General features: G+C 44.5%; 2 protein-coding genes across 2 annotated transcripts in view; one reads left to right on the top strand and one right to left on the bottom strand.

Moving 5' to 3' along the window:
- Positions 1 to 24362, bottom strand: part of B9d2 (B9 domain-containing protein 2) — a 969675-nt gene that overhangs the window by 254537 nt on the left and 690776 nt on the right. The window lies entirely within an intron of this gene.
- Positions 1 to 24362, top strand: part of ktub (Tub domain-containing protein ktub) — a 122080-nt gene that overhangs the window by 8991 nt on the left and 88727 nt on the right. The window lies entirely within an intron of this gene.

Below are 24362 nucleotides of genomic sequence, written 5' to 3'. Positions count from 1 at the left end.
CAACTGCGGGAGCACTTCCATTGACCTCTAGAAACTACCCATGGCGGCTCGCGTGCGGGGCTGTGGTGCATGGAAGTAGTCACTCTTCCTCCAGAGGTCCAGCATTACTTGGACGCTTAACTTTGTAAAATAAGCACACACGTCTGAAGATATTAATGCCAGCATTATTTACAACTAAACGCACTTGAGGAGAGCCAGTGGCATCATTAGGTATAGGCACTGAAGAACACTGTAAGTCCAGCTTACGACTGATCTACGACACTTCGGGGCACCGATTGCCCGAACATTGAACAGGTCTCGGCAGCCCAAATATATGGTACTAAGGCATGCAGGTAAACCTTACCGTAGATGATGTTCGAACGCGCATCACATATCGAAGGCTCTCTTCGTGCAAGAGAAGCCAATCTCTAAGGCCATGCTTTCGCGAACTGCGTCTACCAAAAGCAGTTGCGGAGCCGGAAACACGGCATAGATGCCATTTTCGGACATGACCACTGCCAGATATCCTCTTGATGGGGTGGCGCAAGCGCGGGGAGCGCGCCAACCACTCTCTGAGGCCACGCTTATAACCCCTTTACCAGTGGTGGAATGGATATGGGAAGCATACTTCCCACCTACCACATATACTCCTGTGTGGGAAACAAGACCGGGGGAAACATTTTCCCCACCGCTGGAATGTGTCGCCATCTGAAAGAACCTTTGTAAGTGCAGTAAAAAAAAATCATGAGCCATTCCACTACGTGAAGGTAGACAACCAGCGAAGCTATTTAGCGCACAGCACAGAGGTGACACGGAATTTTGAACAAAGCTACGAACGTATTTATCCTCTTGGTCGGTGGTCACCGTGACGAAAGGTATGAGCCAGGGGCGCATCAGCCATTGCTGATGATGATCGTTTTTGTTGACGGAGAACAAAAATGCACGGAAACCTAGCCATAAACAGCTTAGCTTCGCTGTAAAAAAAGACAGTGTGCCATCTGTTACGGCAAATGTGAATCTTTACAGCATTACTCTTGCTTTGAGCCGAAGTCATCTAAGCTGTCTGCTTGATTGTTTAGCGTGAGTTGCGGCTTCGCAGGGTACATAAGAACTTCGAAAGAATTTCGCCAGGTGCATACTCAGTGTCATTTATCCAGAATTTGCCGTGAGACACTTTGTTGTATGTACCATTTTGATCTGCAGGATGAAGGCAGGTGAAAAGCGGATGCGATAGATAATTATTATAAGCAAAATAACATCTCTGTCGATAGAGTGGGCACTAACCGACCGAAGTTGTGGAGTTCGGTCGTTGAGGGGAGAAAGATGAAATTTCGCGCACACGTTTTCTGTAGAAAACCTACATAGACAAAAGTAAAGCTAAACAAAGTCGCGCTTTAGAGTGTGTGCTTTTTGTTTGCGCACGCCCCAAAAGCACACACCCCAAAGCGACTTAGTTTCTTGAGGGTGAGTTCCCAGCTTAGAAAAAAGCAAATCACTCAAGATAAAAGCTAGCTTGCGCAAGGCTAACTTCAGAAACCAATTTGTCCAAGTTGTCCTACGAAGAATTAGATCGCGCAGTGCCTTCCAGGCACGGAAAGTTCATAGCTTTTGTTGACTTTTATTGGTCTCAACAGAAAGGTTCGTTAACCTTCGTGTTTTAGTTTCACCTCAATGCGGCTAAGAACAAAATGAAGAAACAAAAACAAAAGCAAATGCAAAAGAAAAGGTATCTGCAACTTTTTATGGGCATTGGTGGGTTAGTTGGTTGGCCAAAATCATTCTAAAAGCGGCGCATTTGTTGAGACATAAACGAAAACTATAGGAAGACTTCACGTGACGTCACCACATGCCATCAGGAACAATTGACAGCTTCCATTGATATTAAGGCTGAAAGCGTAGGACAAGTAACAATAACAAAAAAACGCCAGAAACGGAACCAAATCATACACAGTCCTTCACTTTAGGTTAACCAGATGCTTATAAGTGCATTGGAATGAGTCGGTGTTTTTGTTTCCAATCCCTGCTTATCTAAAGCTTCCTAGTCACGTGAATATTTGGCCAAATCGGGCTTGCGTTCCAACACGTAGGATATTGCACATTAGTGCGGACGTTATTTGCACACTCGCACCTCGTCGATTATAAAGCTCAAATTGTCCTCGAAGCGGGACTCTTCAGCTCCCGCAGAACATTCGCAGCTCATTGACCTATCCATTGTGCACTCTACGCAAGTTGTTCAGTGAACGAAACGCAATCGTTTCCGATGTTAAGTAAAACGCCCGAAAGTGAGTAAAAGCTCGCTTTTCGACAAGGACTATGAGGCACGTAAAACCTGTAAGCAAGAAGACAGAATTTTCAGTCAAGTCTTTTTTATAACGTAAGAACTCAGAGTAAAACTATATTGACAAAAAAATGGCTGTGGCTTAGGTAAGGTTAAGCCCAGGATGCGAAGCATACTAGCCTTTATTTTAGTTGTTGAACCACTGTTTAGCCTGGTGAACTGCTGTTGCTTGGCTATATTTGGTTCGGCTAGACGAAGAAACAACTCATGCATTACTTCTTCGCCTTCAAGAGTGGAACGCGACAGCGTTCCCGTCGACCCGCCAAGGGGTGTAAGACAATGGGCTACAGGGCAGCGACTACGCGCCCCGCATTGGACGCGGTGAGCGTCGAGCAAAGCAGCGTTCGGCGCGGCAACGAAATGTGCGCCTGAGCAAGAGACGCACGCCTTAGAAACAGCGCGTTTCTAAGGCAACACCGCATTCACTAGAGGCGCTTTTGTACCGCTTTGAAGCGTTGTACTCGTGGCTCAGTGGTAGCGTCTCCGTCCCACACTCCGGAGACCCTGGTTCGATTCCCACCCAGCCCGTCTTGCAAGAGTTGAGCCAAAGCCACTTCTCCTCTGTCGTGACGTCACGGTGTCACGTGATTTCATGGTCACCGCCGCGCCTGAGGAGCTGGGTTGAGCCCTCGTAATATGCTTCGCATAAAAGCTAACGAGTATTCCACCACAGCCGACCTCTCATCATGTTTTTTTTTTGTTTTGCTTTGCAGCTCACATTTGAAACACTACAGTAAATTTATTCAAAGGCACAGAAAATGTAAAACCCTTTTGAATGTTTTGTTGCGATCATCTACAATTCTGTTATATTTTTATTTTGCTTGCAGCGCAGTGTTTTTCAATTTTGTAGCCCGGTGAACCGCAGTGATGTATGACGTGGGACTGACGGCGGCCGTCCAAGTCCATATTTCGTTCTAGTGCTCGTCATGCATCAAATACTTTTCACTGTTGCTCAATACGTTTGGTTTAAGTAACGCAACGAAAACCCGTTACAAAATCAACGAGAATCTCATCGACAGAACCGCACTTTCTGAGTGTAGATCTTAAATAGAAGGGAAAAAAGTACATATATTAAACACACAGAAGGTACACTTTTTTTTTTCTTTTCTGACTGGGCGATGAATTCTGGTTTATAAGTTCTCGCGTTTATTACGGCCACTATCGAGTGGAAGCCCCCCGTCCAGAGGGATCTGCCTCGAGCCAAATACATTCCGCCATAAGAGAGTTATAACCTCATAACTCAGGTTGAAGTTTGATGGTCTGCGTAGTCCCTAGGTGAAATATTCGCCTTTCCGGTCATCATTCAACCAGTTGTTGCTTTCCCTACATTTCTTCATTTTCTTCATTTTCAAATTTCGTGACCGTTGCCATATATATATATATATTTCTCAGGCCTGTCATTTCAATTTCACCTTTCACACATCAGTTTCTCTGCTCAAGGGCTTCATCCCGAGAACAAAAAACCGCCCCACCAAGTATCCGCTGTGAAATCGTGCATGATATGTTGTTGCATCTGAAGAAAATCAATGAGAATACAAGAAAAGTTATATGAACACGCAACAAAATTTATCTAGTGAACTTTGCGAAAATCGTCCCACCCTCTTCCTGCCTCCTTAAAAAAAAAGGAAACGATAAAACGTCCTACGATGTATCGTTGCCAAAGCCACCTACGTTCTTCCAGCCTATTTTTTCTTGCGCTTATTATTGGGTGTTTCTTCTAAGTTTGCTTCCTTGATACTTGCGTTTCTTCCGAAACTTAGCATGCGGCTGGGTGTGTGGAATGTGTGCGCGTGTCAGATGCTGAAAACGGTAGCTTCAATTTCTCGACTGCGTATTGGGAGAGCCCGCTATAATGTAGCCTTGCTTCCCCTTACTGCACGAGTATAAAGCAACACATAACGTCCAGGTATATACCCAGAGAAAGTAATTTTCTAGTTCGTGCGTTAGAGGTTACGGAAACGGTGCAAATTCGCTTCTTGCCCCACTTCTGACAGGCTTCGTTATGAAGCAGCCCACCGTACGAAGAGTGATGGTCGAAGTCAGTGGGGCGCGTCCGGAATATAAGGAGGCTTGCCTTCAGCGAAACATTTTCGAAACCAACGAATAACCATCGGGCTCTGTAGTAGCAATGAGAGAGATAGTTTATGCTATTCTGTAGATAGAAAAATATTTGCACAAAATGTTAAGAAAGATATGGCTCGCATGATCGCTTTCTCGTTTTTTTTTACGGGAGGGGCGGTTAGGTGGGGCAGGGGCATTGACGCTCATTTCTGAGTGGTTGAGCCGGTGGCAAGAGAAATGACGAAAGAGGGTTTTTTGACGGACACATCATAGCACAGGCGTTATTTTCGCGCTACGTATACTCCTGCCTACCAAACAGAGCTACATTCACAGAATGCCAGAGGAAAGCTTGTGCTGCCCTCTTTCCGTACGCTGCTAGAGCGGACGTTGTGTTCATCCCTCAGAGGGATGACGGGAAGGGTACACATACTTGTTTAAATCGATATTGTGTACATATATAGTGTGCTCCTGGCGATAAGCAACGTTGTGGATTCTAATATAGATATTCTGAAAATGCGAACACACACTATTTGTGCGCGCGTGTGGGGTATGTGAGTGGTGGCGCTGGCTAACACTCCCAGTGTTCTACTAGGAAACAAACCTACCCGAGAAAGTGGATAGGGAATGGCGCTGCGGTAGATCAATTGGTAGAGCACCGCACGCGAAATGCGAAGGTTGTGGGATCGTTCCCCACCTGCGGCAAGTTGCTTTCTTCATCCACTTTAATTTCAATTAATTTATCGTTTCTTTATTTCATTTATTAAGCACAAATGATTTCCTCTATGGTGTCCTTGGTGTCAGTGTTTGTTGGCTTCATATAGTGTGTGTGTGTGTGTGTGTGTGTGTGTGTGTGTGTGTGTGTGTGTGTGTGTGTGTGTAAGTTTGTGTAAAGGACTGCGGAGTTTTCTAGAATGTCACGGACAAGGCGCGCCGACCGTTGGAGCTGTCGGAATAAATATTCATTTGGGAGTAATCTCCGTGCCGAACGACAACCCATGCCACTTTTATATATTTTATACATTTCCTGTTTGGAATCGCCTTCTTCATTATGATTTCTTTCCACCGCGACCATTTTCGGGCATAACCCAAGCAGTTTACCGCAAACCTCATAATGTAAACGGCAGCGATTTCGGGTTCTCCGTTAGGCTCGTATTACTCTTTGAAGTGATGCGGAAATTTTCTCCAAGTCATTCATGTTGAAATGGACGCTTCATTTTTCGTGCGTTCTTTCCCGCAAGTTAAACTGGGCTTGCAGATGTTGCGCTGTTCACCTTCGAGCTATTTAATTTCTGAATCTCCCCAACGGGTATATGGGGTCCGAAGTTATTGATGATTCGCTCGGCACTCAGAAGTTTGCATTCGCTGCCTCGTGCATACTTTACGTGTTGACACCGTGGCGGCGTATCTGTCGGCGTCTCTGACCCCTCGGTGTCTTCAAAGTCCGCTTGAGGGTGGTCCGCTACTATTTGGCTTCCTATAAACGTTGCATGTATGTAAATAATAACCAGCAAAACGTAATCTAATAATGATAAATGTAAGCACCATAGCCACTCGGCGTTCGCTTTAAAGAAACAAGTTGTCTGGGCTGTACTCCCGGACGGCTATTTGCAGCAAGTTTTCTGTTTTGCTATCGTGAAGCCCCGAGGGAACGCCAGGTTGCCGTCCGTATATCTTTCGGTTGCATTTACTTTCCAGTGAGAAGTTGGTGACAGGTGGAGCGAGTGCGAGCTATCGCGTCTCATGCCTGGCCCGCTCTGCTATAAAGTGTTCGCCAGGGTTTTCCACACGTGTGGCGCTTGATGTGTCGCCGTCGGGTATGGCTGAGTTGCGCTCCCCTTTGGTCACTCGTAGAGATTGAAAACTTCCGAAAATTTTGAGCTGCATAAGAGCGTTTTCTTTTCGTCTTCTTCTTTCTTGAAAAAAATGTAAATACGCGAGATATTGTACTGTACACGGTTTTCCACGCGCGTGGCGCTTGATTTGTCCCCGTCGGGTATGGCTGTTCTGCTCCCCCTTGGTCACTCGTAGAGATTGAAAACTTCCGAAAATTTTGAGCTGCAAAAAGAGCGTTTCCTTTTCGTCTTTTTTCATTCGAAAAAAAATTGAAATACACCAGATTTCGTGCTGTATACACTAAAAATGTTTGCAGGAGCGAGTTTATGTGCGCTGTGCAGGTGAAAACGCATAAAAGGATTGTCAGAGTACTTTATTTGCTCGGTTGCAAATAGGATATTTAGACTATCCACCACAGTAAAACTGACATAAAAACACAAAGTTTTCGACAAACACGGCGTAAATGTTCGAAACAGGAACACGTAAAACAAAAAGAGGTAGCGTGATACCTAGTGGGTGCCGTTTTCACTGCTTTTGCTTGGATACTTCTTGGTCGCTGCGTTGAGGTGAGTGTGAACTAAAACTAGTTTATGGATTCTGCGCCTGCAGAATACTCCTGACAATTGGTGTCGCTGCTGTCTTCGAGGCTTGAATTATTGGCCAATTTTACAGGTGCTTGAGAAAAACAACTTAGAAAAGCGTAACTGTTTTTTGCGTTACTTTATTCCCTCCCAGTCGTATCTCTAGACTTGGGGTATCGGAGTATTCTTGGTGTCACTGATGAGGCGCTTATCTATAATTCTGCATTGCTATTATTAGGTGCTTATTACCTTTCGAGGAACTTGCAGTTAGGCTAGATCAAAGCCGGCTACCCGAATGCACAGTTACTGGAGCGTCTTAGCCTGTCTGGTATTAGGGTAAAAGCAGGCGGACTGGGCGTTTTACCGGAGGCGTGGTCGCGTAAACGTGAGCGGCCTGCACGGTGCTGCCAGCCGGTGGTGCAGTAACCAAGCATATTCTACTTCGCGGCTGGTGTACATTTTTCGGTAGTGGCGTAATTTTGCGTTACCGAATACCGGACAAGCTAAAACTCTTGAGTAAGCTTAAGCTAATTCTTTTCCCATAAAGCAGGTATGCACACTACGCAGGCATAGCAGCACGCACAGTCTGCAAAAAAGTATGAATAGCACAAGAAAATGACTAACCAGAAGAAGCGTCTTTAAATCACTGGCGCTATTAGTAACGGTTCATGCCCCCTGTGCAATAAAAATAATGTTATATGCACCTGTAGGAACGTCACATTACTGATGTAGGTTTAAAAGCAAGCGGAGAATGCAAGTAGGGTTGTCAGGGATCTACAAATCAAAGCAAATGAATTAGATCGTGTACGAGGCCATCCCTTAGGGCTACCAAAGCACAACTCTGATTACGTTTCACTGAAGATTTCATATATTTATCAGCTCGGAAAAGAGGATCCAGTTTTACGCTTGACAAACTTTCATAACGAAAGCCCCAGCCATCTTGGTGTCGTTGTCTGCCAACATTATGCGCGCGAATTTGGTTCACAGACGTTAAAGAAGCACACCTGAGCAATACCACAAGTCGCGTAAACATGTCGTTAACTACGTTATTCTAAACGCAACCAACGTATTTCTTTGTGCAGTTAATCTCGCCTCGGTGAACACGTGGGGAACACCGCGTACAGCCTCGCACCCGTTTCTCAGTGCCATGCCATTTCACGCTGAATTTCATAGTCGCTTCTTAGCCAGCGGCTGCTGGCGAAATAGAAGTAGCCAAAGGCTGAGGGCTTGTTCAAGATTCGCATGCGTTACAAGTGATATACAACCACGTAGCCCATAAAATATCGATGCAGGGTAGCGCGAAAATTCTGTTTGCAGAGCGCTGGCCGTTAGTGCTTCCTGACGTCAGATGCTTTCGCGTCAGCAATTTTTCCAGTCGCACGCTAAGCAAAGGGTAAAGTTGCCTGCAGTCAATTTTCATAAACGGCTGCTAAAGCTCTCTTGAGGCAAAAAAAAGGAGAACAAATGCACAACCGACGGCCATTTTGTAATCTATTTATGTGACGCGAAGCTATCTTGAAGCGGTCGTTAAATGCTAATATCAAAGGATATTCGAAGAGGGAAATTTACGAACTCAAGCGAACACGAATATACGATAAGAATGACGCTCGAATATAACATATTCTGAAATTCTAAACTGAGTGTAATGTAAATGGTTCTTGTGGAGTCGATTTAATAAAACGTTATATGGGCTTGCTTACACTATTTGATGCATGCGTGTAATGCTGGTCGCAACTGAACGAAAGCTCAACTGAGGTGCTAAATGAAACGCGACTACTTTCAGCTATTGGCCCCACGTTGACAACGACAGTTATATAAAAGAGATAAATGTAAAACTATACGCCATTGTTTTTAAAGGTATGAAAATACGTTGAGAGTGTTTATATGACAAATTAGTTTTGCCTGAATGCGGACAACATGCAAATTTTCATATACATGGTCTTATAGCGGAGAATCCTCATCGACTGTAAATGAGATATATCAGGTAGAATTTGTCAGTGCCGTGCATTGCCTAAGTAATGGCCGCGCCTGCGCGACAATCTCGGCACCTCGCAGCTAAATCATTCGGTACAGCCCTCACTGGCATCGATATCAATCCTTCGAGACATTTATAAGTGTTGCTAGCCCTCGTATTCGAACAGAAACGAATGTTCGACCACTTCGAGTAGTCAATTCTCCAATCGAACACGAAACTAACAGCAAAGACGATCCGATTTGCATATTCGAAACGTTGGATATTGGCACGCCGCCGCACTGTTGCTGTTAAGTCGCAAAACGCGTTTAAAAAAAGAAGAGAAATACCGTCCGTCTTCTACAACGCATCTTGCCGCTTATCAATCAATCAATGAATCGATCGATCGATCGATCGATCGATCAATCGATCGATCAATCAATCAATCAATCAATCAATCAATCAATCAATCAATCAATCAATCAATCAATCAATCAATCAATCAATCAATCAATCAATCAATCAAATGTTTTAGCTCCAACAAACTTGTTGGGGGTCCTCCAGGCGAAAAGCTGTGACATACAGCTTGAATGTGCCTGAAGGCCCTCACATGCCAGCAGTGCAAATACAAATACAATATACAAATACAATACAATGTATTGTTACAAATACATTGGACGGCCTCATTACGCGCGTGCCCGGTAAATTAGAAACACACGGGAACCCCCGTGGCGGTGACTTGCGTGATACACGGGGCCTCGGATTACACCGTCTCCAGGGGAGGCCCACCTTTCAACGTGGCACCTCCGGGGTAAGCCCGGTGCACTCTTTGCACCATGTACACGCCCGCGCTACCATGCTGGGCGAGAAGCGCATCAAGCAGACGTGACGAGCGACGAGAACGAAGCCCTAGAAAGCATCGCTTTAACAAAACAATTATGCGTTCGGAAGCGTATAGTAGCTGTACTGAGGGCATTTATGTATCGTTCGTTGTTTTGCTGCGCAATTCCCTGCGGACATCACTGCCGGTGAGCTGCACGCCTGCGCTAATAGTGCAGGTGGGCTAAGCATAAGCGGAATTATTATACGAGGGCGGTCGCGCGCGTGGGTGGTTGGGAAAGACTGCAGCGGCAACCACGGTCAGCGGAGCGGATTAGGATACGCCTGGAAAGCCAAAGCTTCCAATAGCCAAAGCCAAAGCCAAGCCAATACCGCGGAGAGCATTCAGTGCACTCGCATGCTCGCTCAACGTATGTGCGAATTGTAACAAGAAAACAAAATTAGCAAATATATTTCACTTACCCAAATGAAACACCATTCCACACAGATTCAAAAATATATGTAAGGCCGTTTTAGATATTGGTCGCTTTACTATTTAAATACACATAAATATATGCGGAAATGTGGAAGTGTGCTTCAGTGCTCTTATTAAGAACTGGGTATGACATACTTAACTGCAACCTGGTACAGGATAAAACTTCCGGATAAGAGTTTCGGCATGTAGAACACTGTTGCAGATAACTAAGGCTATTCCTGTGAAACACACTTCTACATTTTTATGAGTATGTCTATTTAAATGGTGGAAAGAAATTCCGGAGCCATCCTTGTGAACACTGCTGTAGATAACTGGTTATTCCTCTGGAACGAAATTCCACATTTTTATTATTATGAGTATTTGACTAGCGGAAGAAAATTCCAGTACACGGAACCGCGTTTCATATACGAGTATGCACATACTGCGGTTCTGTGTGGGAGAGGATTTCATTTAACCAACTGGAAAATATTTGCAAAAATATGTCCGGATGCAGTGTTGTCTTTCTTTGATACTGACAGAGATAAAAAAACATGCCGATGGCGGTTGCCAACTGGAAAATATTAGCAAAAAATATGTCCAGACGATGTGTTGTCTTTCTTTGACAATGCCAGAGACAAAAAAAAAATAAGAGAAACATGCCGATGGCTGTTACCGCTCCCACCAATATTTCGAGCCGATGCAACAAATAGATCGCTGGGTTCACAAACAAGCTATTAGGGCTCGTACTCGTAAATTCGGAGGTAATACCGACAGCACGCACAGAGGGTGTCTTTGAGCACGTAGTCGCAACGAAACTTGGCAATTTTGGATATCCACGGCTTCTTATATTTTTTTGATCTTCATAGGCTGGAACTCACGCTGTGCTGTGTCAATGTGGAACGGCGTACACACAACACACACACAACACACACACACACACAACCCATACAACACACACACACAACACACACACTCACACACACACACACACAACACACACACACAACACACACACAACACACACACACAACACACACACACAACACACATACACAACACACACACACAACACACACACACACACAACACACACACACAACACACACACAACACAAACACACACACAACACAAACACACACACACAAACACACACACACACAAACAATCACACACACATACACACACACACACACACGCGCGCGCGCAGGCATAATCCGCTCGATTCATACGCAACCTTTATAAACGTCACGACTCTCCAAAAGCTATGTTTTATTAACTGGCAATCTTTAATCACTCTCAGAAAGGAGCAAGGTCGCCAGGCTCAAGATGCTTCATTCAATGTAATTTCTTAAGCTGGAAGCTCAACACGAGGTTTCTTCGACAACGATAGAACAAGAGCATCCCATCACAAGCGTATGCACAATATTAAACCGATTTTCGCATGCATGTGAATACTCCTTTGTTCTAAAGAGAATGCTCGAGTCGCATGCATTACCAAGACGTTACCGTTTTTTGTTCCTTCTGGGTGAATTGTGTTGCACTGAGTTTGAATCCCATTTTGTATTATTGTGGATTTCATTTTATTCATTTGAAAATTTTTTAATGAATTTGTGTACATAGGTTAACTGTTTTGTACTACCTCTCCGACTTCGAACTTAATTGGTCCGCAGTATGTACTAAATAAAATAAAATAAATATGTTCAAGCACTGTCACTTAAAGAAGCACTTATTGACTGCTTCAAGCCTTGCCGTTCTTGTATGTGTTACAACACATAAGATTATTATGTTCGTAATAAACATTCAATAGACGTTTACTAGCATGCATAGCGCGGGCAAACGCTCCGCACCAACGTGGGCAAATGCTCACCATTGGGAAATCAATTCGCCGCAAGCCCGCCAGTTGAATTATGCTTGCGGGCTATCGCAGAATTGACATGCCATACTCACACACCCTGTGCTTCGAGTATTCCATTAATTCGCCCTCGCTCTGAGATTTTCTAGCCTCCTGGTGAACTCATACGGTATGGAGACCACTCCGGAAATGCGTTAATCATGGCTTTGAATCCCGGACCAGGAGGAATTTTTTCTTCAACTCCCAAAGCTTTATTTCTGTAAAAGCCTCATGGAATGCCTTTGTATATTTGTGCTACAAGCCGCCTGCATGTCAATTTCTTCCCCACGTACAAGGCCTCTACAATGGCTTGGATCACCGATTTTATTCGAGATGGCACAGAAAGCTTGACCATTTGAAATGGAACAGTCATTTGCATCGATAACAAATTTTGCTTCTTTTTGGCAGAAGCTATGCGGTCAGACTTGGGAGGATTTGAATCAATGAAGAAAACAGAGTGGATTCAAAATGTGTCATATTTGCTGTACATACTAAAGTTTTATAATTGAGGTGCATGCTGCACTGTGAAATGCTCAAACCTCTTTTTGTTTCTATGATTAAGAAAAAAGAGGTGCAGTCCCTCTAAAGACTATAAGACTCTTCGTTTTCAGACAAAATGAAAATGTAGACTGATCCGCGTATCGAATCAGCGAGACGTAGTATGCATATCTTTCTAAATTAACGTTGCGGAAAGCTGGGGTGGTGATTTTTCCTCCTACAATCTTCATTTATAATGGAACCGTCTAAACGTTCTGGCGCCGCAACTCATGAGTGAGAATTCTTCATGGAAAGAAACTCCCCAGAGAGAGAATCTTTCCTCTGAGCTTGTAAACTTTCTCAAAATAAGAAAAAAAAAGCACGACTTCACAATTTAAGGCCACTCCGAAACTTCCTTCACGCCGAGATCTCACAGATATACAAATGAAAAGAAAAGCAGCTTTGTGGACTCGAAGTGCACACTCTTCGTCATACTTTGGTTTAGTGCATTCAAGCCTACAGCAAGAGGGAAAATATTTGAGTTTAAATTTACGCACAGCCATGGCGGTGTGTTTCTGGGTGCACGTTTTTTTTTCAACCTAATGGAAAAGTCGTTACTCTTCGAATTTTTTTCGCAGAAGACGAGCCAGTTTTTTTGCGCGACGTTTTGTGCGTCTCGAGAACTGTCGCGTGTTTAACTTGGACACGAGGTCCGTTGTTCTGCTCTCGTCATTTTTTTTTTATTCTCTGAAGAATTGGTTCTTGTTTTCTGAAACACCGCGATTTTCCGTACGAGGCGAGCAACATACCAGTGAAAATGCGCGGCTTCATTTAGACGAGTGTTATTCCGGCTCGCTGTGTAGCTTTCCAAGCTGAGGAAGCCAGTGCATTCTGGGTTCAGTTGTCCTTTCTCAACTTTTCACGGTTCGTCGCACTTTTTAACAAAATAGCTTTTGTACCTTTAACTATCTTTCACTCTCTGCTCGTTCAGCGAGATCTTGACACTATGCTCGTTATGCGTCACGTCCAGCTGCAGTCGCAGCCTGACCCAAGAAGCCTGACCCAAGCAGCCTGACCCAAGCCTTAGGAGCCCGAGAAGAGGTAGCTGCTGACTCGAATGCGGCACCATGCGCCCTTACCCACTTGAAATCGGAGAAAAAGAAACTACTGCAATAGCAGCAGCAGGAGAACGGTGGAGCGGGTTCACTAACTATGCAAATAGGAGCTGTGACGGGAGGCGCTGTCGCGTTCGGAAAGAAAAAAAAATCGCGAATTGTTGCTAGAAAAGAATTGTACGGGGACACGCTGAACAATGGCGTAGTAAACAGTCCGTAGTAAACTGCAGCCTTTATTCCCGGTCGACTTTTGAAATGCAGTCACGCGGGAACGTGGCCAAATGGCTGAAACGTGCAGCATCGTGGCTCTAATATTCTTGCTTAGATTCACTTTTCGAGATGCACTTTGTAAGTGGAAAAGGAAGAAAATTGAGGACGTGGTTGTAGTTTTATTTTTGGGAATGTCTGAAGCACTTAGCGCTGTGCGTTGTTGGTTTCATTATTAAAAAGAGGAGACTGAATTACAGAGGTTGCAAGTCATGCTAACTTCGGGCATTCAAGCAGCTGTGTGCGGGGCTTGCGTTTGTGAAGTTAACTGCCTCACGGAGTTTGTGAAGCTGTGAAAAAGTTTTAGAGGACGACATTTCGAAAGAGCCTCTGAAAAGCAAATTGAAAAAGAAAACACAATTGCGTCTTGATCTTACTGGCACAGGTACTCTGCATACTAGAGGCAAGAGATGATTCAGCAAAAGGGAAAAAAAAGTCTTTTCTAAGTTAGCCAGCAGGAACTTTGGAGTGTAATATTTCCCACTCAGCCAGGCAGGTCTCTGTCGAAGGTGTTTACTTATGTAGGCACTCAGTAAGAGGCGCAAGATAAATGGCACTGACTATAGCACTCTTTCTCATGTAAACTATCGTAGCTCAACTTCTTACACCGATTCTTTTTAGAAGCAGAAGAACCAGGCGGCAAGTTTACGCACTAGGACTTGCACAATGAGCTGTTTTCATGGTTTCATTCCTTCCAAAGGACGGCGAATAAAAATGCCGATTGAATGCAACTGCCATATTGTTACAAAATGAAATTAGTTTTGTTGCAGAACATGACAAAGGGACGGCACCAGAAGGGAAAAGTGTTGCAATGTGTATAAATTTCCATTTCATTTAAAGCAATAGTGCAGATACATATTTATACTCACGCTTTCCAGAAACACGTCGAAACTTTGAGCTATCAGATAAAGCTGAAGTATGCAATCGGAACTGCGGTTGTCGGCACCATAACGCTGCTTACAAAAGAATGTGTGAGAGTCAGCAAGTTGAACTAGACAAGAGTTGTAAGCTTGTCAGTTTCTGTTGAAAAATTGCCGCCCGACTTGCCGCTCGAGGCACATTGCGTGTATTCGTGGGTGACTCTCATGCTTGGGAAATACATTTATGTAGCCCGTATTATTCAAGAGAAAGCTGTATCGGCAGCTTTTCATATTGCTCTATAGTTTTCTGATTTGCACTTCCTGTCTAATTGTAATATTGCAGAAGTTGATTAATTCATTGAGACTGACTGTGTAATTAGGCAATGCAAGAAATTATCTGAGTATCATCAAGCAGCGGCAAACGACATTACCTTCGTTCTGTCCAGCTACGTGGAATTTGCATATTTTAAAACTTTCACCCAACTTACGTGGTACACCCTACATATTATAAGCCTGGTGCATAAGAAATTTACAAGCGAAGGTTTACCACGTGTCCACTTTTATGTACTTTGCCGCATAAAGGATGATTATGCGGCGGTGCACCCTTTACAGGCAGCAGCGTGGCCGACGCGGAATTCTCGTCGTGATAAGCTCCTTTACGGAGATAAGTGCTCAGACGTAGGAAACCGGTATTAGGGTCCCCGTAGGTAGCTAGTACTTACGAGTTCGGCCAAAGAAGGTTGCTGATATGCTCGACGCACTTGCGAAACATCTCGAGCTTAGGGCCTTTTGAATCATTTTTGTCAAGTGATGTAAGTGAGCAGAGCGTTGGCCACCGAAAACTTTGTTCCAGTGTTGAGCCGAGGATAAGGGTTCTTATTGTTCCAGCCAAACGACTTCCGAGCGAAGAGCTGGCTGGAGAAGCTTACGCGACTTCCGTATTGCGTTTCTACTCCGCTGGTTCAGCACGCGTTTCGACGAGCCTTCGGGCTTTCCTGCAAGGCTCGCAGTTCTACAAGGTGCGCAGTACGTTCATGCTTCAGTGGCACCTCCTAGTTTGCGATAGACTGCATATTAGAATAGCACGCATTGTTAGACGTTGCAGCAGCGCTGCCTAGGCTATTCTTGCATGCAACAATGTCGCAGCAACTCCCACGGACCATCCTGCTTCCAGCTTTGATCCTCGCGCTGCCCCTCGTGTGCCCTGGAGATCCTGCGCCGCCTGCCTCATTATAATCTGTTTGCCGGTTACATGCGCCCACCTGGAGCAGTACTTGTAAAAACTCCAACATATCATCGCGATGAAAAAAGCACCCAGCAACGAAAAAAAGCGCCTCGTGATTCCTAGTACACCACTGAGAACCTTGCCGAAATGAGATCCTTCCCAAACTTTACATGAGAAGGAAAAAAAATAACAAACAAGCCGAGGGCATCTAAGCACTTCTGATGAGTTGTGAATGCGAAGGCATTATTGTCGGATTGAAAGCCGCTGAGCGGGCCTTCCAGTTTTGAACTCCTCGCAGGCAAGCGAGCGCGTTGAAACGCTTGGCAAGTCTTGATTTTGCCTCAATCGTGGTCACGATGATTCCTATCATTCATCAATGTGAAGTAATGCATTCATTCATCCAGATATGCCAATTGCATTTTCACCCACTACGGTGGCTTAGCAGTTATGGCATTGCGCTGCTCAGCACGAGGTCGCGGGATCAAATCCCGGCCGCGGCAGCCAACTATCGATGAGGACCAAATGCAAAAAAAAAAAACGCCCGTTTCCCGGGCATTGAGTGCATGTTAAAGGTACCCTGGTTGTTACATTTATTCCGGAATCTCCCACTACGGCGTGCCTTCAATTCAAATACTGCTTTCGGCACGTAAAAATTTGGATTTTCAGGATAGAGGACGTCTACTCGCTCGCGTACCCGCGTTAGTGCAAGAAATCGGTGCTGGGTACGACTGCGTACGACAGCCACAACAAATTCACAGCAAGAACACTTTAATGCTAGGCTCCAGGGCTAGGTTTATAGCAAAACTTAAAACCTTCCGGTCAAAAAAAAAAAAGACCTCTGCTCTTTTCATCTAGTTACGAAAACCAAATCTTTCACTATACAATGCTGCAGACATAGCAGAACATATAACAAATTAAGCAGAAGCCTAAGGCTTATTTAGAAAATTGATGTAGATCTAGGACTTATTATATACCGCGAAAAACTTGATATTTCAAAGAAAACGGTCGCAATGGAGGACGCGGACACGGGCTTTCTGCGAAGTGCTATATTCCGAAGTATTATTTATTATAGGAATGATGCTGTTTAGAAATTTCGAAAAAATTACAAAAATTTGGATTATATTAATTGGCACCTATTATTATATTGATGATGCGCAGTCACATGCGCCTCATCCTTACGCTGTGTTATCCACGTAGTGTGAATATAGTTCGACAGGGTCACGGTCTCGCCAGCTCTCCGTAGTTCTCTGTCTATGGAATTATTAAACCTTTATTTTAGAAGAAGACCCGACCTGGTACCACGGATTCAGAAAGGAAAGGACCTTGTCATTCCTTTCTGAATCCGTGCTACCAGATCGGTCTTCTTCTAACATTAAAAGTTAGAGAAGAGAGCAAAGGTCACGCTTTCTTAGCTTACTGAATGTAGCCATCGCCATGTCACCGTGAATCACCGGCCTTCACTTAATTACGTCCAAGTCGTTCGCCAATGTCATAAAGCTTTTAAGGCTTCTTCAGCGACCAAACAATGAGAGCATGGGGGCTCCTTTTACATTTGAAGGGGACAAAATATACCTTGCAGAAGCTGGCCAAGTGAGACGACCAAGCTGACCTTACAAGAGTGTCTTTGAAGGTTTCTTCTTAATGCTTATCTGTTGTTCAGACTTGAGCTCCAAGACCCTAGAGCAACACTGGGGTGCTGCACAAGGTGAAAACCAAACAAATATTGCGCTTGCCGAAAGACGGGTCCTTTCGTTTAGGGATTTGAAAGAGTGGGCGAAATTGGTTTGTTTTGTCCCAGGGCAGTGGGTATTCAATATATGTCCTGTCCAGAGGCACTTAGAAGCCAAGTGGCCACATAATGGGCTTCTTCGGTAGTGTGCTAACATGGCTTTCCAAGTGATACGAAATAATGCTTCGAGTAATAGGATTTCCTGTGTCGTTTGTACATTCGTGTATTTGTTGACGAAACTTTGTCGGGAGCACATCGGAAAACACAGTGAGTGACATGCTTTCGGTGAGCGTTGACCATTTCGACCTCCATTTAGAATTAGCTTCGAAATTTCCACTAGAATGAACGTAACTGGCCACGCTGCTGTTTTTGCGAGTAGAAGGAACTTTTTATCCACAGCAGATAGGGTGAAACGGGCAAAGCGTTTTAGAAAGCATATCAAGCTGTATTGTCACGTTGTTGAGGCTGCGAAGAGAGAGAGAGAGAGAAGTTTAATGGTACGAAATGCTGAGAGTTCGGCCTGAGGTAGAGGCAGGTAATTACTAAAGTGAATAAAGAATCGCATTTTCCTTACTGGGCGAACTTACGCCCACAAAGCAAAATAGCGCTACACTTAACAATGATAGCGGCGAGCACATTGGGTGGTTGTCGGAAACCTCACTTTGCGGCTAAAGTCAAGTGGCTATTCGTACTATCACGATGAAATTTTTGGAGACCAGGATATCATAAAAAACAGCAACAAAAACATTGAAATCTTTTTTAGCGCAGCTTTGCAGTGTGGAATTGCCTCAATGCAGTGCATTGATCGAACACGCGGATCTAGAATGTGCCACTTTATTTGAGCTTGAGTGCACACACTGCAAATAATTTTTTTCGCGTCCCTTTTTCTCTCGCAACATTTGCGTGGTGGCGATATTAGACAGGACAGCGTTTGCTGTACTAGAAGTAGGTGCACCCATAGTGCCCCATTTCTATCTCCTCCTCCTCCTCCTCCTCCTCCTCCTCCTCCTCCTCCTCCTTCTTCTTCTTCTTCTTCTTCTTCTTCTTCTTATTATTATTATTATTATTATTATTATTATTATTATTATTATTATTATTTCTTACACGAAGGTGGGAAGTCAGTAAAGCGAATCATCGCTAATATTTGTTACGTCCTCGATCACACGGTGGTCCTAGAAATAAAGTTATATGATGCAGTAATAACGGTCACTGGCATAAAGCGAAACAATGCACGCTTGGCAATACGTGATGACTGATGGTGTTTCTGGAAGCGATGCTTCTTAAGTAAAGTGAGACGTACAAGGGCTGCACATCGTTAAGCGAAAACGTTGTTTTCGTTGTTTATAGCTCCCCGAAGCTGGAACAAATTGAGTTCCGTGAAATATTCTTGAGAGAGCAAGGTAAAGAACGCTAAGCAGGTGGAGCCGGTTACACCGATTTTTCTATCTTGCACCGGGGAAGGGGTTAAGGGGGAAGAGGAAGAAGCAGGAAAGAAAGGGAATGGAGGTGATGAGTGCGCTCAGCACAACTGCCTCTTGTCCCCCCCCCCCCCCCCCCCCAAGAAATAAAGAAGGACCAAAGCAGATACGATTGGTGCAAAACAGCATGCCAATATGAAAATTAGTCCGTATGAGGAACAAACAGCAACGCTTTGAGTTATATGGCAAAAACGTGTTCGGCCGCCAGGAGCTGCGTTTGCGCCATGGAATGCCCCAAAGCACCACATAGACATGACAGGATCCGCTAGCATTCCCCTTACGCAAGACCAATTTTAGCAGACAATGCCGCGAACGGTATTAGGGAGCTCTGGATATGTGTCCACAGTGCCCATGGCGCAGGAGACTCAATTTGGAAAGAGAGAGAAAAAAGAAGTAAAGCATGTGAACAAAGGGATGAGAAACGAACCTCTCGCTAATCGCTCCCTGTTTTGCAAGAGAGTACAAAAGATGGATCCTAACAAAGAGAACCTGATCCCCAGGGGCCTTTCTAAGAACTTAGAGGGGGACCGTAACAATGAAAACTCTGTCGCCTGGCTAATGCGCGCATTTAAAGCAGGTGACACTCTGCCAAATCTGACGGCGAGGTGTTCGACCTTTGGGCGTTATTGATTTTCATTTGTTGTCTTTACATGTTTTTCCCTTCTTTCGGGTGTCTTTGTTATTGTGCAGCGTATATTCTCTGCTATCCTTGATGAATGAGTGTTTGGGCGCTACCTTTAATGTTTATTTTTCCTACCTACCTTACCTTACCTTACCTTACATTATTATTATTATTATTATTATTATTATTATTATTATTATTATTATTATTATTATTATTATTATTATTATTATTATTATTATTATTTTTAAATGTCGTCTTTCACTCTAATCTTCCGAGTACGGCTCCACCCATTTGGCTAGGCTAAGCCCTTTATGCTGTCATCAAAGTTTCTCTCTCTCTCACTCCTTTTTTCAAACTGCCCTTAAAGACACAACCACTCCAGAGAACTGATTCACTAAGTCGAACAAGTAATGTCGCTGAAGCCAACGGCTCGACAAAGGCAGTTACTGCCATTATCTTCGTTAGGGAATTAACTGCCTTCCAGGTCATCGTTTATGTTAGTGTAACTCGTACGTAAGATGGGGTAAGGCGAGTGACGGATAGGGTTTGGAAGACGAGAGTCACCAGCACCAGCCTGATTGTGCTTGTCCTCCTCATCCATTGAGGGAGAGGGAGGGGTAGCTACACATGCATAAATGCTGTAAGAAGAGCACTTGCTGCCCCGAAGAAGACTAGTCTTCGTGTCGAAACATTGGCTCGAACGACATTTCTCGTTCGACCACTCCTAATCGCATAAAGCATCGACCTCTGTGTGAACTTCTCTCTTCTTTGGGGTTTCCCCTCCGACAAACCACTTTCGTTCAACGGAGCGCAGAAGCGCACACAGCTGACCGCAGCTTGAAAATTTTGTTTTTCTTGAGGTCCTCCACAAACGATCGCTGCCAAACACTGTACAGAACGCCCGACACAGATGTGTCAACCCAAGAAACTTTTGTGCCTGTCGACGCACCAAGATTTCAAATCATACGGGCGGTCAGCTGGCGATAAGCGAGGAAAACGTTCAACTGAAAGGACCGCCCGACACCGCCACGCACCCGTGGCGAACAAAGACCTTTTTTTTTTACTTTCTCACGCAACAACAAACGGGGGGCGTAAAGCTTGACTTTGCAGCGACACCACTCGAGTGACGCAACAAGAAGAAGAAAAAGCGTTTTACTTGAACGTTGGAGTGCACTCGACTAAAATAAGGAGAGGCATGATTAAATGGACCCCGCGGGACAAAATTTTTTACGACCACTCCGCGGAAACTGCAGAGTCGACAAAAGCCCTCTGACATCGGGTGGAGTGTGGCTGCCCGGGTAGGTTGAAGTTTGAAGAATTGTTCTTTATTTTTCTCCCTCCCTTCATTTACGTTCTTCTCGCTCGCCTAGTCACTCCGAGACCACGGTGCCCTAGCTATGAGGTAACATCAGCTCGATATTAAGCGTATATAGGCTTCTCACGCGCCGAGGGGTTGTATGCAGAGAGCACAAAGGAGGGGGGAGGGGGTTATAAAGGGGTGAGATGGGGCAGCTTTACCGGTGCGTGTGGCAATCTTTGGCCGCCCCCGGCTATATTTTCCCTTACGGCCGTGCAATCCTTCGTAAAACAAAAGGCTGGCAGTAAACCTTTTATTCCTTAGCTCAATATCTTTGCGCGTTATGGTGTTTGCCGCGGTATCTTAGGTTACGAGGTCTGAGCATACAAGCTTACCGTTGAACTTGCTACGGCTTCATCGAATGCCCTGTTCTTCTTTTTTTTTGTTGTTCTTGTTCTTGTTGCTGCTGCGGTGTCTAGTTGCCTAGTACCTTAGCAGACGTTTCATAATGATGCCGGCGGCAAAAGATAATGTTGAAAGAAACGAATGCAAGCATCGGTTGTTCTCGTCTTATGATTGGATTCGCAGTATGTATAACTCCTCTGGGAGCGATGAACGCGTAGATTGTGTAAGAGCACCGCGACTTGCTAAATATATTGCCGAACCTACTGCAGCATCCCATGAAAATAACCAGTTGGAAGGCAAGGGATGTTGGAGGTAGTTGAGCAAACAAGGCGGAGCAAGAGGCAGTGGAGCAGTTTTCGAATAATAGGCAGATTTCGCTGCTTAACAACATATTTGCTTGCGCAGCCATGTCAGACAGTAAGGCGCTTACGAATGTCGCTGTTAAAACACGGTTGCCTTTTTCTTGTGTTTTCTTGCCTTCCAGCCCTGGTAACCAGAACCGCTATAGCTTTTCTCCAAGCCACTGGGCTGGACGCACGGCTTTAGAGATGACACAACTCTGTGAAGTTGTATATACGCATCTCTTCCTTATACCATCATCATTCATCAGCCCTTTCCCTCCCCGTCCCTTTTCCCCAGTGTAGAGTAGCAGGCCAGAGCAAGTTATAGCTCAGGCCGACCTCTCTGCCTTTCTGTAAATAAATTTCTCTTTCTCTCTTCTTGCCTTCAGTAGACTTATTTTTGAGATGCGACTGAACATTCGGAACGAAAGATAATACCGTATTTACTCACAGAATGCTCGTACGCCCTCTTTAGGTGTCAGAAAATTAGTGACATTTTTTTTTCTTTTTTGAGCAATCATCGCTGCCTCGAAAACTGCTGAAGCGACAGTCAACCGCTTGTTCTTACGTAAGCATTAAAAGCGGCTCGCAAATGGTCGGGCCAGAGCCATTTCATTTAGTTGTTTAATACATTTATGTTTAGCTATAATGCCTACAAATAAAGGAACATTGTAGTTCCTGCTTACGTGGAACCAAATAAAGGAACCTTGTAGTTCCTGCTTACGCTGAACCAGCGCTCAAAAAAGAAAAGTAGGTGCTGTTTGAAAGTAATGTTTTGTTTGAATAGAACTTGCTGCTGGGCGAGTTGGTTGGGAACTAATGAATACATTGTTGCGCCAAAAAGGAAAATAAAGACGTGGGAGGGAGAGTATCGAACGACAGATCGAGTGGTTTTTGTTTGAATTAGCAACCATATTAGCAACCATATCTTAGCAACCATATCTTACAACCATAGATTAGCAACCATATCTTACAGGAACTTTGTGTTTAATTTTTCCATTTAGCACATTCAACGTTCCTTCAGTAAATTTTCGCCACTCAGGTATCGCACCCTCAATTTCGAATCCATTTTCTACGCAAAAAGTTTGCTAGCATTATGCGGGTAAACACGGTACTAAAAAACCATACGCTAGACTTCTTTTTTTAGTTACAGAAGGATGAAGAGAACAGTTAAGAATGTGAAGTAAAGCATAGGGGAAGTTAATTTAAATGTAGAAGTAATGAGGTTAAGGGAAACAAAAGTGGACGAATATATTACTTGTTGCAAGTGCGGACAGAAGTATCATATTTCGCATCACGGGTTCGGTGCCTTATCATTCATTCACCAACTGGTACAATCCTCCAGCCTTCTAATACCCCATTAAATTTTGGGATTTTACGGGCCAAAACCACGATCTGATTATCAGGCGCGCCTTATTGGGGGACTCCGGAATAATTCGGGCCACTTGGGGTTCTTGAAGGCTCACCTAAATCTAAAGTACGCGGGTGTTTTCGCATTTCGCGACCATCGAAATGCGGCCGCCGTGGTCGGCATTTGATCCCGCGACCTCGTGCTCAGCAGCCAAACACAATAGCAACAAAGCAAAAGCGGCCGGTTATAAGTCACCACTAAGCTAGCGTGGATGCCGCATACCCTTTGACTATCTTGGACATTTGTGTATGTGTGCTACATGTATCATAATTTGTTCCTAAATATTTTATTTTTTCACTGAGCGCAAACTGGCAGCTATCTACGAAAGGGACCAGCGTTAATGTGGCATTTATGTTGCCGATACAGAAGAATTAAAACATTACCGCCACAAAACTTACGTTTAAACAACGAAGAAAAGCGTTCCAACTCGGACGCGATTCGTTAGCTGTGGATCGATAACCTCAATTCTGGTTCTACGGATCTCAGCAAAGCATCTGTGCTATCTAGATACAGAAACTACTGAATCAAAAGCCCTGCATTCTCTAGCTTTCAGAGTTCCTTAAACGAAATTTAATTTCTACGCTGCTATTGAAAAATGCAGTGGCTGCGCTCCGTACGAGAAAGGCATTTCATTTCTTTTACTTCACCGGCGTATTCTTCTTGTGACGTTCTGATTCGTTCTAGAGCGGTCGGTTCCGTCGTTATGGAAGTGCGTGAGCCAAGACAACCGCGACAGCGAGCATTTCGAAGGCAAGCGAAAACGAAAAAGCACCGGAGCGGCCTCCCGCCGCCAACCTCAAAAGAAAAAAAAGAAAAAAGAAAAGAAAGCGCGCACACTGGCACGCGCCGTTGACCGGCAAACCAAGCGTGCGCGGGGAACCAGCATCTGTCTCTCCTCTGTACGGATCCGAGGGCCAGTCTATGCGGCCTGTGATCAGGCATGTCTCTTTCCATTGTTTCGCGTGTGCCGCTCGCAATCCTGTCGTCAGTGATCCGGTCGGAGAGTCGGAAGACCCAACTTTTCTTCCGAAACGCCACCCAATCATTCCAGAAGTAAGGGAGCAAAAAATAAAGGATTTTCGCTAGCGAGGGCTAGTAACGGACTGTCGCGTCATAAAAAATAGGAGAGAGAGAGAGAGAGAGAGGAAAAACAACTGAAGAAGAAAGATGGAAAGAAAGAATGGCACTCCCGTTAAATGAAGT

Source organism: Dermacentor albipictus, chromosome 10, assembly GCF_038994185.2.
Source record: "Dermacentor albipictus isolate Rhodes 1998 colony chromosome 10, USDA_Dalb.pri_finalv2, whole genome shotgun sequence".
Taxonomy (NCBI): domain Eukaryota; kingdom Metazoa; phylum Arthropoda; class Arachnida; order Ixodida; family Ixodidae; genus Dermacentor; species Dermacentor albipictus.
This window is presented reverse-complemented; position numbering and strand designations above follow the sequence as displayed.